The sequence below is a fragment of the Trachurus japonicus genome, chromosome 15 (genome assembly GCF_045865225.1).
Source record: "Trachurus japonicus isolate A0001 chromosome 15, Traja_1.0".
In the NCBI taxonomy this organism is placed as follows: Eukaryota; Metazoa; Chordata; class Actinopteri; order Carangiformes; family Carangidae; genus Trachurus; species Trachurus japonicus.
In genome coordinates, this window is record NC_140921.1 from 28,928,698 (window position 1) to 28,949,283 (window position 20,586).

The 20,586-nt window shown below is 44.5% G+C and overlaps 1 long non-coding RNA gene across 3 annotated transcripts; it reads left to right on the forward strand.

Moving 5' to 3' along the window:
• Positions 1 to 7,378: 7,378 nt before the first annotated feature.
• On the forward strand, positions 7,379 to 15,324 carry LOC146973893 (uncharacterized). 3 transcript variants are annotated; one of them, XR_015037790.1, is made up of 3 exons: positions 7,379 to 8,865; positions 11,780 to 14,416; positions 14,847 to 15,324. It is a non-coding gene; the product is annotated as an uncharacterized LOC146973893 (long non-coding RNA). The 3 variants fall into 3 exon arrangements; XR_015037792.1 differs by lacking the exon at positions 14,847 to 15,324 and having other exon boundaries at positions 11,780 to 14,171; positions 14,250 to 14,836; XR_015037791.1 differs by lacking the exon at positions 14,847 to 15,324 and having other exon boundaries at positions 11,780 to 13,676; positions 13,744 to 14,836.
• The last annotated feature ends 5,262 nt before the right edge of the window (positions 15,325 to 20,586 follow it).

The following is a 20,586-nucleotide window of genomic DNA, read 5'->3' on the forward strand; positions in this document are numbered from 1 at the left end:
ATCTAAGAAATTCAAAGCATTTACTGTATTATTATCACTCCTTTATTAGCAAACAGTACCTACTGATTACTTGTTTATGATCACTTTAAATAGGCTATTGCAATGCAATATGAAGAAAACACACAATGAAAGCTTTCCTTTAAAGAAAAACTGTATTCTGAGTCAAGAAAGAATCAAGGCTGCTCTGCCCCTCTGCATGTGTCTGACAGAAGAGCTGCTGTTATTTATTTTTTTTAATTAGCTCAGTCAACTCATGGGGGCGTGTCGACCCGTGCAGACTTCTATACGGGCCTTCAGTCATATTTTGCAGCAAAAAAAACAACAACAACAACTTATCCTACAGTAGCCTGATATGTGCCAGACCAGTTATGCAGCAGCTAGTCCCCGTTAAGGAGGGCCAGACAACAGACGTTGTGCCTCACCTGTACGGACGGTGTGGCTATAGGTGTAATATTCTCAGAGAATATGATTTCCGACCGGTCCCTGAAGTATACATGAATGTGATTGGCACAGGTGGCGGGTGTGTGTTTACTTCCTGGTTCTACTGCAGACAGAGATGCAGACTGCTGTGTGTTCCCGAAGTGGTGAATAAAAGTACAGTTAGCAGCACGTCGTGTGTTGGCTCAACTTCTGTTACACAGTACAGAACAAGACATGGTGTCAGAGTAAAAGGAAAAAGAAGCGTCGCAACGAGATGGACGTCGCCGGAGTTCCGTCACCTCGTATGGACTGGGATGCGAGCAACCTGCCCGAAGCATGGCGAAAATTCAAGCTCCACGTGGAATTGATGTTTTCTGGTCCGTTTAAGAAGAAGGGGGAAGACGAAAAGTGCAGCTACCTTCTCATTTGGGTCGGCGAAAGAGGCCGGGACATATACAACACATGGACGCTTACAGACGACGAACGAAAGGTACTGGACACGTACTATGGGCGCTATGAAGCATACGTCATGCCAAAGTCAAACATCTTATTTGCTCGTTATAAATTCCAAGAAAAAGTCCAAGGAGCTAACGAGCCATTTGAACAGTTTTTGACGGATTTGAGACTGCTTGTGAAGGACTGTAATTATGCAAACAACGAGGAAATGGTGAGAGACCGTGTCGTGTTTGGAATCCATTCACCTAAAGTAAGAGAAAAACTACTGCATGTCGGTTCCAACTTGACGTTGGATAGAGCTATAGACATCGTCAGGTCTCATGATATGGCCCAAGCACAGCTCAAGACTATAGCTAGCGGCAACAGCGGCCTGCAGGAGCAGTCTGTCCATGCTATCGGTCGCCATTATCCAAGGAAGACAGCTTGGAAAACGCGCCAGGACAGAGCAACAGGAAATATGGAGAGCACCTACAGACCTGAAGGGGACAGAGAGCGTCATAAAACCTGTGGCTACTGCGGAAACAAGCCTCATGGAGCAAAAGACAGCTGTCCAGCGAAAGGTAAACAGTGCAAAATATGCAGCAAATGGAATCATTTTGCAAAAGTATGCCGCTCAAAGCAAAGTAAAGGAGTGCACACTGTAAGTGAAATTGACTCACACAGCAAGACAGACAATGAAGATTTGTTTATTGATGCATTAACACAAGACAGTAATAACAAAAGACAAACTGAACAGGCATATGCAGATGTGTTGGTTGGACCTAGTAAAACTACAGTCACCTTTAAGCTAGACACTGGAGCCTCAGCTAATGTAATTCCCACTAATGTTTTCCAAAGGCTTGGGATACAGGACACACTACAACCAACAACACGCCCTCTCTATGGCTATGGGGGTGAGAAGCTATCTGTCAGAGGAAAGTGCAACATCAAATGCCAGTACAAAGACATTCATCTGACATTAAAGGTCCACATCGTTGACACACTGGCTCCTCCAGTGCTAGGATTAAAAGCATGTTTGGACTTTGGACTCATTAAACTCATACTGTCCGTGCACAGCTCACCTGAGGCATCAGTTATGGATGAGTTTGCTGATGTATTCACAGGAATAGGACTGTTTCCTGGAGAGTGCACAATTCACATTAACCCCAATGCAGTACCTGTAGTCCACCCACCTAGGCGCGTCCCTTTGGCCCTCCGCGACCGCCTCAAGGAGGAACTACAAAACATGGAAAAACAAGACATTATTGTGAAAGTCACTGAACCAACTGAATGGGTTAATTCCATGGTCGCAGCAGAAAAACCACGCACAGGAAAACTGAGAGTATGTCTTGATCCAAGGGACCTGAATAAAGTCATAAAACGCCCGCACTACCCTTTACCTACCCTTGACGACACCACATCCAAATTGGCAGGAGCCTGTTTCTTCAGTGTAATGGATGCAAGGTCGGGCTACTGGGCCATTAAGCTCTCAGATGAGTCCTCACAGCTGACAACATTCAACACTGTTTTCGGACGATACAGATTCCTCCGCTTGCCTTTTGGATTGATCTCTGCTCAGGATGAGTTTCAGCGTAAAGTTGATGAGACTTATGAGGGTTTGCAGGGTGTCACCGCAATAGTTGACGATATCCTCATCTATGGCAAGACTAAAGAAGAACATGATACCAACCTCCGTGCCATGTTGCAGCGCTCCAGGGAGCGAGGAGTCAAGCTCAACCCAGATAAGAGTACAATCTGTGCCACTGAGGTCAGCTACTTTGGACACAGAATCACCAAGGATGGAATCAAGCCGGATCCAGCTAAGATTGCAGCTGTAAAGGACATGGAGCCACCAAAAGACAAAGGTGAGCTGGAAACAATCCTTGGCATGATTAATTATTTGTCCAAATTTGCCCCTGGACTGTCTGATGTCAATGCACCCATGCGTCACCTGTTAAAAGATTCGAGTGAATTCAGATGGGATGCACAACAGGAGGAAGCATTCAAGAAAATTAAAGAGTTGCTCACTCAGGAACCAGGTCCAGTATTAAGATATTTTGACCCGAGCAAAGAACTCAGACTCCAAGTTGACGCATCAAAATATGGATTAGGTGCAGTACTGTTACAAGAAGGAAAGCCCATAGGCTATGCATCTAAATCACTGACTGATTGTGAAGTCAATTATGCACAAATTGAGAAGGAGCTATATGCTATTCTGTTTGGATGCAAGCGCTTCCACCAGTACATCTATGGTCGCCACATCATCGTGGAAAGTGACCATAAGCCACTTGAATCCATTTTGCGAAAACCACTTGCAGCAGCGCCTCCAAGGTTACAAAGAATGATGCTTCAGCTACAGAGGTATAACTTTACCATCACTCACAGACCAGGCAAGGACATTCCTGTCGCAGACACTCTCTCCAGAAAGTCACTGCCTGACCAGGACACCAGCCTCAGTGAAGGTATGGACATGCAGGTGCACACTGTTTACAGCAACCTACCTGTCAGTGACACTAGACTTGAAGACATCAAGACAGAGACTGGAAAAGATGCTCAACTCATCGTGCTGAGAAAGACAATTAAGTCAGGATGGCCTGAGGAGAGGAAACTATGCCCTCAGAGCATAGCAGAATATTGGAACCACCGGGACGAGCTCTCGCAAATGAACAACATCCTGTTCAAGGGGGAAAAGATCATCATACCCACCTCACTGCGCACAGAGATGTTATACCGTATCCATGCAGGTCACATGGGTATGGAGAAGTGCAAACAGCGTGCGCGTGACATCATCTTCTGGCCTGGGATGAACAAGCAGATTGAGGAGTTAGTTGGGAAATGCCACATCTGTAATGAACATAAACCATCAAACACTAAAGAGCCAATGATAAGTCACAAGATCCCAGACAGGCCGTGGCAAACAGTTGCTACTGACCTGTTCACCTGGAACAATGAGGACTATTTAGTCACAGTAGACTATTACAGCAGATACTTCGAGCTTGACAGATTACACAGCACCACAGCCGCTGCTGTGATACATAAACTGAAAGCTTCTTTTGCAAGACACGGGATACCAGAGACCGTTATATCAGATAATGGTCCACAGTACAGATGTAGAGAGTTTGAGGGTTTTGCAAACACATGGGGGTTCACACACATTACCTCCAGCCCGCACTATCCTCAAAGTAACGGCTTAGCCGAGAAGTCTGTTCACATTGCAAAGTCCCTTATGGAAAAGGCCAAAGCTGATCAGAAAGACCCCTACCTGAGTCTGCTTGAGTATCGCAATACCCCAGTGGACAACTTCAAATCACCAGTTCAGCTGCTTATGAGTCGTCGCACACGCTCAATCCTGCCTAACACCCATCAGCAGCTGCAACCCAAGATCATCAGACACAAAGATGTTCACATCAGGAGAACCCACAGACAACAACAGCAGAAAAAATACTACGACAGATCAGCTAAGCAGATGTCACCTCTGCATGAAGGACAATACATCCGCTTTCAGGAGAAAGGCTACTGGAAACCAGCAGTTGTCATTCGCTCAGCTGATACTGAAAGATCATACCACATACGCGCATCAGAAGGAGGACAAGAATACAGGCGAAACAGACGACACCTCCTGGACACAACAGAGACACTGAACACTCAGACTGAAGAAAACACAAAACATGACACACAACATACACTGCACACTGACACACATACCTCAAAGATGACAACAGAGGCAGCCCCACAGGCTGTGCGGTATCAGACAAGGTCTGGACGCGAGGTTAAACCCAGAGTTGTTATGGACTTATAGAAATATGCTCAATGATGTTCAGATACATATAATTCAATGACAGTGTTATTGTGTTCTACTTAAGATATGTTATCCAGTATGACATTTGAGCAAGCTAAGTGATAATTGAGATCTGTTTATTGAATCCTTACGTTATGAAAGTCATAAATGTGCTAACTTAATCTCAACATGTTTCAGCAAGGGTTTATTGCACAGAAAAGCTATTCTTGAATGTTGTGTTTCATATTTTCTTAAAAGAAGGGGGATGTAATATTCTCAGAGAATATGATTTCCGACCGGTCCCTGAAGTATACATGAATGTGATTGGCACAGGTGGCGGGTGTGTGTTTACTTCCTGGTTCTACTGCAGACAGAGATGCAGACTGCTGTGTGTTCCCGAAGTGGTGAATAAAAGTACAGTTAGCAGCACGTCGTGTGTTGGCTCAACTTCTGTTACACAGTACAGAACAAGACAATAGGCTATTAAAAAAAAAAAAAAAAGCCGGTTTACAGTCACCTGTCACTCACTCGCAGCTGACTGCGCTGTCAGAGGAGCTCTGCTGTCCCTCTCTCTTGTGTTTGGCTGCACTCGGGCACCAGCCAAAAATAATAATAATGATTGTTCACGAGTCTCAAAACACGAGTCCAAGTCAAGTCTGAAGTCTCTGTGTGTGCAACTCGAGTTCGAGTCGCAAACTGAGTCCTCATCTCTGGTCCATAGCTCCGTGAGCGCGAGAGAGATAGGCACGCACGCACACACACACACAGCTGCGGGGCAAAAGCGCTGTCAACCGGCGCGGAGAAATGCACGTCTGGTGTGAAAGGGAGGCTCCGGCTCGGTGCGCGGCGCTTTGCAGCGCTTCCGTGGTGTCCGCGTGTGACACTGGCGTGAGGCTACAACTGTTTTCTACAGCGGGGTCGTCGGGGGAGCTACTTCAGTGCGACACAACATCAACAACACGGGATAAGCGGGACAAACATCTACCGGCCCCCGTGGCGTGTAGCCCTCCAAATTTAAGTCGCCAGGGGAATATTTTAGTCGCATTTGGCGAGTGGCGACCGTTAGTTTACAGCCCTGCCTCATAACAGGTCACTCTACCATCACAGTGACTCTGAGCCACAATAATTACAGCCCAAATCCTGCATAGTTCTGCTTTAATGCCAGTACAGGTGGGTTGGTCATAGGCTTACAGGTGGTGGCTCACTAGGTGGAGGGTTTCCCCGCTCTCTGAGTTTTATTTGCATGTTTACTACTTTGTTGTGTTATAATCTGTGTTTTCTTGCTTTGCAGTGTACTGGTGGTGGTGGCCCATCTTCCCCTCACCCCCCCCACTCCTGTTGGCCTCCCTGATACCACCCCCCTTACTGGTAAATGCTCCAGTATAGCGACCCCTCTTTTAGTAGAGAGTATATTTTCCTAGTGAGATTTTTAAGCCAAGTTGGCACATTACAAATGTCTAAATAAAACTTGAATATTTTTGCAAAACTAGAAACTCACCTCTCTGCTCCTTCTTACTTTAAACCAAAGAACCTGTGTAGTATTCTCTGGGTGAAATTTCCAGAGTGGCGTCGCACTGTCAGGGGTATAGAGCTGCCCTGGTCACAAATTGGCGTTGTCGGCAGGATGTTGTAAAGCAGAGACGTGTCCTTCTAGTACATTTGCTCGCAGTTGGTTTATGTAGGGTTTTTGTTTGTGTGTTGTCTTTTTTTTTCTCTTTTTTTCTTTTTTTGTTTTGGGCAAAAACAGCAGTTGGCCGTGGATTCTTCTCAAAGAGGCACCTCTTTTGGAAAAGAACCTACATTCCTGTCCTGAACTTTGGCCCTCAGGTGCTAAGCCAAGACACTGACCCAGTTCTTCAGATATGGCGGATGAAGAGCAGGACTTGCGGGATTTGGTGGTACAACTAAGGGCTCAAAATGAACAACTTACACAAGAACTTTCTACGACACGAGCCCCTCCGCCAAACTCCATCCCTGGTTCTTCTGAACCTCCTCGGCCTGTTAACCCCCCTGGTGCAGCCTCTGGTTCAGCCTCTGAACGCCTCCTCTACATCCCCAGAGAGAGGAAATGTCCCATGTTTAGCGGGAACGTGGGTATAGGGATAGTAGAATGGGTTGAAGAGGTCCGTGCTAGTATACGGGCCAGACATTTAACTCCCATAGATCAGGCATACTTTATTTATGATCATTTGGAGGGGTCTGCCAAAGATGAGATAAAGTATAGGCCTAAGCAAGATCGTGAGGACCCAGAGAAAGTTTTGGCTATACTACAGGAGGTGTATGGATGTTCACTGTCTTATGTTGCTTTGCAGAAGGATTTCTTCTCCAGAAAACAGCTAGAGGGTGAGTCATTACAAGACTACTCCCATGCTTTATTTGAGCTTATGGAAAAAATTATGAGAAATGCTCCTCAGGCTATACCTAACTCTGCCATTTTATTGAGGGACCAGTTTGTCGAACATGTTAATGATGCAGACCTCCGTAGGTCTTTAAAACAGGTTGTACGTGTTAAGCCATCAGCTACCCTCTTGGATGTGCGAGGTGAAGCGATTAGATGGGAGAGGGAGGGTAGGCAGCTGGAAAGTAGGCCCCGCAGCTTTTCGGTCCCCTCTATCTGTGCCACCCACCTTTCAAGAGTATCAGGGCAGAACAGCACACCACCTCAAATTGAAATGGCTGAGATAAAAGAAATGCTAAAAAAACAACAGGAACAAATTCAACAGCTTTCTACTCTACTCTAAAATCAGCCGTCGGAAAACTAATGCCCTCTGTTTTGCAGAGCCACAATTCAGAAGGGGGCATTGCAGGCTCATGTCATCCAGTGGACGAACAGTCGCTTTCTCAAATTGTTAGTCCTTGTCCACATGTGATGGTAGGCATGGGTGGGGTTGAAGTAAATTGTCTGCTTGATACCGGGTCCATGGTTTCCACCATTAAGGAGTCCTTTTTCCACCAACATTTTAGCAACTCCCCTCATGCATGCCAATGGTTACAACTTACAGCAGCTAATGGCCTTAGTATTCCATATGAGGGGTATGTAGAGCTTGATGTTTCTGTATTGGGTACAGTTATTCCTAAAAGGGGAATCCTAGTGGTCAAGGATCCTCCTGGGTCCTCACCTGAAACAGGTATTCCTGGTGTTTTAGGTATGAATGTGATATGTGAATGTTATGCAGAGTTGTTTGGACAATATGCTTCATCCCTTTTTGAGGTTCCACTGGTGCAAGAGGCTCCCGAGGCATGGAAGAAAGCTCTCCAAAAGTGTCACGAGGTGCAAACCAGAACATCAACACGTACCCGTGGAGTTGCTAGGGTGAGGGGAAAGCGCCCAGTCTACATACCTGGGGGGACAGTACAATTGGTGGCAGCAACATGTTCACAAAAATGTTTTCCATCTTCTCATGCTTTGTTTGAACCCTTTGTTGACCCTGAAGCCCTCCCTGCAGGTTTACTAGTATTTCTTGCTATGGTCACAGTGCATCATGGTACTGCTTACATCCCAGTTGTGAATGTTGGTAAAACTGATGCTAAACTTTTCCCCCGCTGTGCTCTAGGAATGCTGAACCAGGCCCAAGTAGTGAGTTTACCCACAGAAATCAGCGAGGTCCCTAAGAATCCAGCGGGATTGAATACCCTGGCCACCATGAGTTCCCAGGTAGGGCAGGTGAGGAACATCTCTGACACCCTAGCTTCCCTTGATCTTGGCAATGTTCCAGAGACAGAGCAGGCTAAGATACAGTCCATGTTTGAGAAACATCAGGCAGTTTTTTCCACATGTGAAGGGGATCTGGGATGTACTAATCTTATAGAGCATGAAATTCCATTGTTAGATGATGTGCCTGTGCGACAGAGGTTTAGAAGAATTCCCCCCTCAGATTATGATTCTGTCAAGGCCCATATTAACCAGCTCTTAGAGACCCAGGTTATCCGAGAAAGTTGCAGCCCATACGCATCCCCCATAGTCCTCGTCAAAAAGAAAGATGGACGCTTAAGGATGTGTGTGGATTATCGTCAACTCAACAGCAAGACACGCAGGGACGCCTTCCCTCTACCCCGGATAGAGGAGTCTCTCGATGCCCTGGCAGGGGCACGGTGGTTCTCAACGATGGATCTGGCAAGTGGCTATAACCAGGTACCGATGGCCGAGAGAGATAAGGCAAAAACAGCCTTTTGCACGCCTTTTGGCCTGTTTGAGTTTAATCGCATGCCCTTTGGCCTCTGTAATGCACCAGGTACATTTCTTTTTTTTTTTTTTTGAACATTCTGTTTATTGAATTTTTCCATATTCAAAACAAGTGTTTCAGTGACTTATTGTGAACATATTTTTTTCAACCCAAACCCCCCTCCCGTTCCCTCCCCCCGTTTCCCATTACTGGTATACTGTATATCAAAAATGTACTTACAGTTAATACAAATTATAATACAGTAGGATCAAGACATAGAATAGGTACAAAAAAAAAAAATATATATATAGAATAAATAAAAATAAATAAATAAATAAAAATAGTGATAATGACAACAAGTAGTAATAAATAGATTAATAATGAGATAGAACAAATGGAGAAAAGTACATAGTTTAAATACATTGCTTAGTAAAAGGAGAAGTTAAACAAAATATAGATAGTTAAATTTCTCAAGTCGGCAACTACGTCTATCTTTGGCGTGACTCTTCAATCAGCTATGTCTGCTGTGTTCAGATGCTCCATTAGACCACCCCATACTCCTTCAAATTTATCTGGCCTTTGTTTCAGATTGTACATTATTTTTTCGTTGGGGATACAAGAGGTCAGTTCACTAAGCCAGAGTGAGGGTGGGGGCGGGTGCTCATCCTTCCACTTAAGAGCTATGCATTTATTAGCTGTTGTCAAAGCTATTCTTATGAATCTGATTTTGTTGCCCCTTACAGGCAGCATCGATGTGTCCCCTAATAAAATTAACCTTAGTTCAGATGGAATATTTATTTTAGTTGTCTTGGATATGGTTCTAAGTATTGTTTCCCAGTAGTTGAATAATTGTGAACAAGACCAGAACATATGAAGAAGAGAGCCAACTTCGGATTTGCATCTTGGACAGTATTGAGAGATTGTCTGATTTATCTTGTGTAGTCTTTCGGGGGTGAAATAGACTCTATGTATTAGATTATATTGGGTTAATATATGTTTACTATTATGGGAAAAGCGCTGGGCCTTTTCACATAACTCAGTCCAATCAGCATCTTCAAAGTTATGAGACAGGTCAGCCTCCCATTTTTCCCTAACCTTAAGTCCCTCTTTTTCGACTGTTAATACCAGCATACATGTGAGATATAAACCCCTTGAGCTCCTTTTTGCTGCTCAATATATTATCTAAGGGTTGTTTTTTAACTGGTAGAAGTCTGCCCCCCTGTTCTGTTCGAATGTAATGCTTGAGTTGCAAAAATTTAAAGAAGTGCTTTTTATCAAGGCTGTACCTGGCTGTAAGATTTTCAAATGACTCTAGGACCCCATTTTTGTACAAGTCCCCAAATGTCCTAATTCCCTTTGTGAACCACGCCTGGGTGATGCCATCTCTTAGGACCTTTGGTAGAAACGGATTCGCATGGAAGGGAGTAAGGTCATATAAGGGTTGGCTACTTTGGGTCTTTTTACGTAAATCAGACCACATTTTGTAGGTGTGTTTTATGAATGGGTTTGTTGTCAGCGTACAAAGTTGTTTGAGTGAAGGAACATATGGGATTGATGCGAGACGAAAAGAATTAATATCCTGCTGTTCCATCTGTACCCAAGAGGGGGGTTGTTGTAAATTTGCTTTCCATACCCAGACCGCCCGGCATTGTGCTGCCCAGTAATACGTTTCAAAGTTAGGGAGTTTCATTCCACCTTCCTGAGATGTTCCCTGAAGGATTTTTAGCTTTATTCTGGGAATTTTGCCCTTCCATATAAATCTAGATATAGCTGAGTGTAACTGTTTAAAGAAGTATTTAGGTATCGCAGTGGGTAGCATCTGAAACAGAAAGAGAAATTTCGGTAGGATAGTCATTTTGATACAGCTGACTCGACCCATCAAAGACAGAGGAAGGTTCATCCACCTGTTAAGCTCCGCTTCAGTTTTTTTTAATAAAGGTAAATAGTTTAGAGAGAAAGCCTTTGAGCATACATTGGGGATCTGAAGGCCCAGATATGTTAATTTCTCAGAGCACCATTGAAAGGGTATGTTATGTCTCGATATTTGAGACCCCGCTGTGTTAAGTGGCATAACAACGCTCTTACTGAGATTTATCTTATATCCAGAGATAACACCGAATCCGGTTAATGTTTCTAATAATGTGGGTATTGACGATTCCGGTTCTGTTAAATAAATTAGGATATCGTCCGCATATAACGAAATTTTGTGGGTGGTGCCCCCCATCTGTTTACCTTTAATTAATGGATGGGATCTTATTGCTGTCGCTAATGGTTCTATTGCCAGCGCGAATAGCAAAGGCGAGAGACCGCAGCCTTGTCTTGTGGAGCGTGAGAGGGTAATTTTAGAAGAAATATCATTATTTGTTTGAATTTGAGCCATTGGGCATCTGTATAACATCTTAACCAATTTAATAAAAGTAGGGCCAAAATTCATTCTATTCATTACATCAAAAAGATAGGGCCATTCTACACGGTCGAAAGCTTTCTCCGCATCTAACGACACAGTGATTGTAGGAGAGTTATCTGTCTCAGAGGCGTGGATGATGTTGAAAAGCCTTCTGACATTATCAAATGGGGAGCGATTCTGGATAAATCCAGTTTGGTCCAAGTGTATTAAATCTGGGATATGTTTTTCTAATCGCAGTGATAGTATTTTAGAGAATATTTTATAATCTGTGGATAGAAGTGAAATCGGTCGGTATGAGCTGCATAGTTTCGGGTCCTTCCCAGGTTTAGGTAGAACCGTAATTAGCGCCAATTCTAAAGATTCTGGCAGTCTTCCATTTTCAATAGCATGATTATACATCAATAGCAAAGGTTTAAGTAGTTTAGGGAGAAAAGTCTTGAAGAATTCAATGGGAAAGCCGTCCAAACCAGGGGATTTCCCTGACTTAATTTTGGAGATGGCTTCTGATATTTCTTTTTCTGTGATAACTCCTTCCATGCTCCCCTTAGCTCCCTCATTAAGCTTTTTGAGCACCAGGTACATTTCAAAGGCTAATGGAATGGATCTTTGGTGCCCAGCATTTTCAGACACTATTACTGTACCTGGATGACGTGATTGTCTTCTCCTCCACAGTAGATGAGCACCTGAAACGTCTCGATGCAGTGCTGTCCCATTTGAAACAGGAGAAACTGAAAGTAAAGTTGGAGAAATGCTGCTTTTTCCGCACAGAGGTAAATTATCTTGGTCATGTGATTTCCAAAGATGGAGTGGCCACAGACCCAGGAAAAACATCAGCCGTGGCAAATTGGACCAGACCAGTAAATGTGACAGAGCTGAGGTCATTTTTAGGCTTTTGTAGCTATTATCGACGTTTTGTGGAGGGGTTTGCTAAGATTGCAGCCCCCCTCCATCGCCTGGTGGCTGACATGACAGACGCTCGCACAAAAAAAGCATCACAAAAGACAATTGGGGAACGTTGGACTGAGCAATGTGAGGGGAGCTTCCAGGACCTCAAATCCAGATTGATCAGTGCCCCGTGTTGGCTTATGCTGACTTTTCTCTGCCTTTTATTCTAGAGGTGGATGCCAGCCTCAGTGGATTGGGTGCGGTGCTATCTCAGGAGCAGAATGGTAAAGTGAGGCCGATAGCATATGCCAGCAGAGCCCTGACTCCAGCAGAGAGAAATATGCCCAACTACAGTTCCATGAAGCTTGAGTTTTTGGCCTTGAAATGGGCAATGACTGAAAAATTTCGGGACTATTTGTTAGGCCAAAAATGTGTTGTATGGACCGATAACAATCCACTTAGCCACTTGAACACTGCAAAGTTGGGGGCAACAGAACAGCGTTGGGCTGCTCAACTTGCAACTTTTGATTTCTCCATCAGGTATCGCTCAGGTCGCTCTAATGCTAATGCTAATGCTGACTCCCTTTCCAGGCAGCATCACCCTGGCAACACACCAGCAGACCTGGGGACCTCCCTCCCAGGAACTGCCCTTCCGGAGTCCCTGAGATGCCGGGTTCAACCACCACGGCAGGTAACCCAAATGTCTGTGTCTGCCCTCCCCTCTTATGCTCCAGATTACCTTGCCACACTCCAGCATGCAGACCCAGTGTTGGGAACCTTTCTCCAGTTTTGGCGTTGCAAACGCCCTCCGGACAAGAAGGAACGGCAGGCCATCTCAAAACCAGTACAGGAACTGGTGCGTCAGTGGAACAGGGTGGTCGAGAAAGAGGGGCTCCTATATCGTCGCATACTCCGTCCGGATGGTGGAGAAGAAATATATCAGCTGCTGCTGCCGGCCTGCCTGCGAGAGGAGGTCCTCCAGCAATTGCATCAGGGGCATGGCCATCAAGGAGTGGAGAGAACCACAAACCTGGTGAGGCAGCGGTGCTATTGGCCAGGTCTGTATAAGGATGTCAAGGACTGGTGTCAAAAATGTGAACGATGCACCCTGGCCAAGCCTGTACATCCTGCTGTGAGGACACCCATGGGCCACTTGATGGCGTCTCGACCAAATCAGATCCTAGCCATTGACTTTTCCCTGCTAGAACGTTCTCGTGATGGAAGAGAACAAGTCCTCATCATGACTGATGTATTCTCCAAATTCACCCAAGCTGTACCCACCCGTGATCAGAGAGCCCCGGGGTACTGGTCCGAGAATGGTTTTACAGGTTTGGAGTACCAGCCCGAATACATTCGGATCAAGGCCGGAACTTTGAGAGCCTGTTAATCCAACAACTCTGCAGTTTTTATGGCATACAAAAGACACGCACTACCCCATACCACCCCCAGGGGAACGGCCAGTGGGAGAGGTTCAATAGGACTCTACATGGCCTGTTGCAGGCTCTTCCACCTGCCAAGAAGCCAGACTGGCCCAGCTATCTCCCGCATGTCGCCTTCTCCTATAACACAACCACCCATCAAACCACTGGTGAGTCACCGTACCTTTTAATGTTTGGACAAGAACCCCAACTTCCTGTTGATTTTCTTCTTGGCAGGATTCAGGAACCAACTGGAGGTACAGTCAATGACTGGTTGAGAGAACATCAAATGCGCCTTCAGACTGTCTTTGATGGTGCCAAGGAACGGATCCAGGCAGCAGCTTGCCTTAGGAAAGAGCGACATAACCAACAAGTGGCTGGTGGCAGCCTGACAGAGGGTGAAGTGGTCTACTTGCAAGACAACAGCGCTCGAGGCAGAGTGAAGATCCAGGATGTGTGGGGTCCCATGAAATACAGAGTTGTCAAGGCCCCCCCTGATGGCGGAGCAGTGTATTCTATTGCACCTCTAAATTATGCAGGAAAGATCAAGCATGTCCACCGAACCCTCCTGCGACGGGCTCCACTTACCACCCCTCTTACTGGTGAACCAGACCCTGGAGAGCCAGTGGGACCGCTCACCAATGGAGAAGATGAGGAACATAGTGGTGAGTGGTGCATTGTTCCTCAATTAGCGACTGCTCCTGATCCCTCTGTTTCCCTTCCTCAACCGCCTATACCTGCAGAGCCGAGGGCTGTCACATTGGTGAATGTGGACACTACGGACCCTATGGAAGGACCCAGCGTAGGCCCCCTTCGTCGAAGCCAGCGTGAGACAGCAGGGAGACACTCAAACCCTCACAATCTCCCGGTGACAATATGGAGAAGAGGGAGAGAGGCTGCAACTTCTCAGGTGCCTGGGTCTGGTAATATGATTGCCACTAATTATAGGTGGTGGAACTAGTTTCCCCCTGAGACCTATCTTTGTTGTTTTGGGGGTGTTATATTATTTTTATTATTAGTGTTATTATTTTTCTTTTTGTTTATCGGCGTCCCGCCAATAGGAAGTTGGGGGTAGATTGTGATAGGGAGAACTCCCCCTCCTTCCACTGGCAGCTCGGCCACGGCCACGCCTCTCCAATCAGTGCAGATTCCTAACAGCTGAGGCTAGATCACTTCCTGGTCATCTTTAAATGTAGCTGCAGACAGCCAGCTGTAGGTTCTCCTCACTCTCTACTGATCCTCCACTGCCACGAATGGCAATGTTTAAGGTATGCTTCTCCTCTTTTTGTTGGAAGTAAATTCTGGCATATGCACTTAGCACTCTCCTTACATTTGTACAGGTGCAGGACTGAGCACTTAAGCTGCTGGTCACCATGTTCCCTTCCCCGTTTGGTGCAGCACTCATCATGTGTGGATGTGTGTATGTGTGGCTGTATCATGTGAAGTTCTCAGGTATGATTTGCTTTTGGTATTTTGAGTATTTTCCTGTATTTTTGGTTGGATATGTTGTTCATATGATATTCAGTACATACTAGTCACAGTATTTTACATCTTGTATATGATGCATGCTTTTCATACTAGGAACGAGGAAGTGATGTCGGCTCCTGGTGCTGTAGCTGAGCTCTAGGCACTGCTGTTTTTGCCCTTTTGTTAAATATATTTTGTGTACTTATGGTTACCATGTTTTATTAAGTGTTTCCTTATAATTTGTTGTAGCACTTAGGTTAAAACCTAAGTTTTCTTTTCTTTTCTTTTGTAAACCAACATTGAGTTTACATTCTATTCTGGAGTCCTTTAATGCCAGTACAGGCGGGTTGGTCATAGGCTTACAGGTGGTGGCTCACTAGTAGAGTAGAGAATAGAGTAGAGAATACTTTATTCATCCCGAGGAGGGAAATTCATATTAGTGTAGTAGCTCACACGACAATGACACAAAAAAGAAAGAAAGATGGAGCAGGGTCGCCGGATGGAGCAGGGCCGCCGGATGGAGCAGGAACCGCCGGGTGGAACAGGAACCGCCGGATGGAGCAGGAACCGCCGGATGGAGCAGGAACCGCCGGATGGAGCAGGAACCGCCGGATGGAGCAGGAACCGCCGGGTGGAGCAGGGCCGCCGGGTGGAGCAGGACCGATGGTGAAGAGGCAGCTGGGTGGATCAGGATCATTGGTGGAGGGGCCAAATCATTTTGCTTATCTGCCCCACTACTATATTCCTCCATCTTGCAGCAAGGAGAGAGAAGCCGTCCACCACCGCTACTTTCCTGGTCAGTCAAGGTGCCATGAAGTGGATGATCCAGGCCGTCTAGAATTGCCTCCTCCTTCTTCAGTGCTCTAGTGCCTCAGGATGTTTAGTCTGTATCCTAGCAACAACTTCATGGAGAACTTCAGATGGAACTTAAGCAGTTGCCATTAGGTGGGATGTACACAAGTGTTGTTATGATTCGAAAAAATAAAATAAATGTCTACTTTCTTCACCAATATCTCCAGCTCTTCATCACTCTTGTTGGGCAGAGAGTTGATATTTCCAATGATGACTGACCTCAGAAAGGACTGATAGGACATCTCCACCTCCAAGCCTTTAACTTTGCACCAGCAGCAGCAGCACAACAACCACCACAAAAGCACCTCTTCAGATCATCTGAGGACAGGATGGTGGTGTCCTCCAGATCTGTCCATTTTCAATGAAAGAAGCTCATCTCTGAAGAATCTCTTCTCCCCAGAGAAGCATCCATCAGTAGATAACAAAAAACACAACAAAAATAAAGCAAATGTTGAGTAAAAACTCAAAAACTCAGAGCTACCAGACTTTGCTGCTCCCAGTTGAAGCGCATGTTCCGGAACTACCAAAACTAGGTGGAGGGTTTCCCCGCTCTCTGAGTTTTATTTGCATGTTTACTACTTTGTTGTGTTCTAATCTGTGTTTTCTTGCTTTGCAGTGTATGTGTGTGTCTAACTCCCCCCTTCTGGTACCTGGTGGTGGTGGCCCATCTTCCCCTCACCCCCCCCCCCACTCCTGTTGGCCTCCCTGATACCACCCCCCTTACTGGTAAATGCTCCAGTATAGCGACCCCTCTTTTAGTAGAGAGTATATTTTCCTAGTGAGATTTTTAAGCCAAGTTGGCACATTACAAATGTCTAAATAAAACTTGAATATTTTTGCAAAACTAGAAACTCACCTCTCTGCTCCTTCTTAACCAAAGAACCTGTGTAGTATTCTCTGGGTGAAATTCCCAGAGTGGTGTTGTCGCACTGTCAGGGGTATAGAGCTGCCCTGGTCACACAAGCACAGACTTGACTTGTCAAAGCAGTAAGTGCTATTTGTTGGGGTAGTGTTGTTGATATCAGAAACCATGAGGGCAGCCATTCCAGATAATATACTGTTGGATGAGCAAAACCAATTTCAAACTTCTCTGCGAGTCACCGCTATTACCCTAACTGGAGCACTGACTTGACTGTTGAATTCAGTAAGTGCTACTTGTTGGGGCAGTTGTAACTGACACAATCAACCGAATGCAAAAGGACTCAAATTCTTTATGGAATCCAACTCAGATCACCTCAAATGAAGACACTGATGATTCTTTTGCTCATAAGTGCTTCTCTTTGGGGTTGTCTTGGTTGTGAAATACTCCACAAGTGTAGAGATTGCCAGTTCAATTTGTTTTCAGGAAAAACAGCAAAGTGCATTTGTTTGTCACCAATATTCCTCTAACACAAGCACAGACTTGACTTGTCAAAGCAGTAAGTGCTATTTGTTGGGGTAGTGTTGTTGATATCAGAAACCACACGGGCAGCCATTCCAGATAATATACTGTTGGATGAGCAAAACCAATTTCAAACTTCTCTGCAAGTCACCGCTATTACCCTAACTGGAGCATTGACTTGACTGTTGAATTCAGTAAGTGCTACTTGTTGGGGCAGTTGTAACTGAGACATTCAACCGAATGCAAAAGGACTCAAATACTTTATGGAATCCAACTCAGATCACCTCAAATTAAGACACTGATGATTCTTTTGTTCATAAGTGCTTCTCTTTGGGGTTGTCTTGGTTGTGACACATCTGCCATGGAAACATCTGCACATGGCTGATTGAAGAATCTAAAATGTTCTCCAACAATTGCATTTGAATTACTCGGTAAGAGATATACTCCATCTTAACTCACATCCTTGAGAGAAAATAAAGGAAAGTGCTTTCAAGCTGGGGTGTAGTTCTTCACTGAATTTCAACATGAATTTCTCTTTTGGGTAATTTCTTTCCTAAGCTGTGCCATCATACTCATTTTCTTTCCAAGTCATAGAATTCAGATGCAGTGCTTTTTTTTCTCTTTTGTTCATAAATACTGATGAAAGTGCAGCTTGTAGCCACAAGTTGCATCAAAGAAGTGCATTGTGGTCTAACTGTCCTCTCATCAAATGCTAATGGTGCTCATGAATTTACTGTGATTGTTTGCTCAAGATGTACAAAATTTGTGATTCATTGTCAGCCATTATCAAGACCGTTGAAACTTCCCGACAAAGAAGGTGGAGTGGGGTGGGAGTGGCTTCATTCAGATTTAAGGCAGGCAGATCTCTGGGAGGACATCCACTGCAATGGGGAGACATCACCGAAGAAGCTACATCATCTGGATCATCAACTTTTCTGCAAGTCACTATTATTATTCTAACTTGAGCATTGACTTGACTGCTGAATTCAGTAAGTGCTTCTTGTTGGGGCAGTTTGAGCTGACACAATCAACCGAATGCAAAATGACTCAAATTCTTTATGGAATCCAACTCAGATCACCTCAAATGAAGACACTGATGATTCTTTTGCTCATAAGTGCTTCTCTTTGGGGTTGTCTTGGTTGTGAAATACTCCACAAGTGTAGAGATTGCCAGTTCAATTTGTTTTCAGGAAAAACAGCAAAGTGCATTTGTTTGTCACCAATATTCCCCTAACACAAGCACAGACTTGACTTGTCAAAGCAGTAAGTGCTATTTGTTGGGGTAGTGTTGTTGATATCAGAAACCACACGGGCAGCCATTCCAGATAATATACTGTTGGATGAGCAAAACCAATTTCAAACTTCTCTGCGAGTCACCGCTATTACCCTAACTGGAGCATTGACTTGACTGCTGAATTCAGTAAGTGCTACTTGTTGGGGCAGTTGTAACTGAGACATTCAACCGAATGCAAAAGGACTCAAATTCTTTATGGAATCCAACTCAGATCACCTCAAATGAAGACACTGATGATTCTTTTGCTCATAAGTGCTTCTCTTTGGGGTTGTCTTGGTTGTGAAATACTCCACAAGTGTAGAGATTGCCAGTTCAATTTGTTTTCAGGAAAAACAGCAAAGTGCATTTGTTTGTCACCAATATTCCCCTAACACAAGCACAGACTTGACTTGTCAAAGCAGTAAGTGCTATTTGTTGGGGTAGTGTTGTTGATATCAGAAACCACACGGGCAGCCATTCCAGATAATATACTGTTGGATGAGCAAAACCAATTTCAAACTTCTCTGCGAGTCACCGCTATTACCCTAACTGGAGCATTGACTTGACTGTTGAATTCAGTAAGTGCTACTTGTTGGGGCAGTTGTAACTGAGACATTCAACCGAATGCAAAAGGACTCAAATTCTTTATGGAATCCAACTCAGATCACCTCAAATGAAGACACTGATGATTCTTTTGCTCATAAGTGCTTCTCTTTGGGGTTGTCTTGGTTGTGAAATACTCCACAAGTGTAGAGATTGCCAGTTCAATTTGTTTTCAGGAAAAACAGCAAAGTGCATTTGTTTGTCACCAATATTCCCCTAACACAAGCACAGACTTGACTTGTCAAAGCAGTAAGTGCTATTTGTTGGGGTAGTGTTGTTGATATCAGAAACCACACGGGCAGCCATTCCAGATAATATACTGTTGGATGAGCAAAACCAATTTCAAACTTCTCTGCGAGTCACCGCTATTACCCTAACTGGAGCATTGACTTGACTGTTGAATTCAGTAAGTGCTACTTGTTGGGGCAGTTGTAACTGAGACATTCAACCGAATGCAAAAGGACTCAAATTCTTATGGAATCCAACTCAGATCACCTCAAATTAAGACACTGATGATTCTTTTGTTCATAAGTGCTTCTCTTTGGGGTTGTCTTGGTTGTGACACATCTGCCATGGAAACATCTGCACATGGCTGATTGAAGAATCTAAAATGTTCTCCAACAATTGCATTTGAATTACTCGGTAAGAGATATACTCCATCTTAACTCACATCCTTGAGAGAAAATAAAGGAAAGTGCTTTCAAGTTGGGGTGTAGTTCTTCACTGAATTTCAACATGAATTTCTCTTTTGGGTAATTTCTTTCCTAAGCTGTGCCATCATACTCATTTTCTTTCCAAGTCATAGAATTCAGATGCAGTGCTTTTTTTTTCTCTTTTGTTCATAAATACTGATGAAAGTGCAGCTTGTAGCCACAAGTTGCATCAAAGAAGTGCATTGTGGTCTAACTATCCTCTCATCAAATGTTAATGGTGCTCATGAATTTACTGTGATTGTTTGCTCAAGATGTACAAAATTTGTGATTCATTGCCAGCCATTATCAAGACCGTTGAAACTTCCCGACAAAGAAGGTGGAGTGGGGTGGGAGTGGCTTCATTCAGATTTAAGGCAGGCAGATCTCTGGGAGGACATCCACTGCAATGGGGAGACATCACCGAAGAAGCTACATCATCTGGATCATCAACTTTTCTGCAAGTCACTATTATTACTCCAACTTGAGCATTGACTTGACTGCTGAATTCAGTAAGTGCTTCTTGTTGGGGCAGTTTGAGCTGACAGAATCAACGGAATGCAACCTGAGCCATATTGTGATGGGAATCCAGCCCAGATCATCTCAAATGAAGGCACTGATGATTCTTTTGCTCATAAGTGCTTCTCTTTGGGGTTGTCTTGGTTGTGAAATACTCCACAAGTGTAGAGATTGCCAGTTCAATTTGTTTTCAGAAAAAACTGCAAAGTGCATTAGCTTGTCACCAATATTCCCCTAACACAAGCACAGACTTGACTTGTCAAAGCAGTAAGTGCTATTTGTTGGGGTAGTGTTGT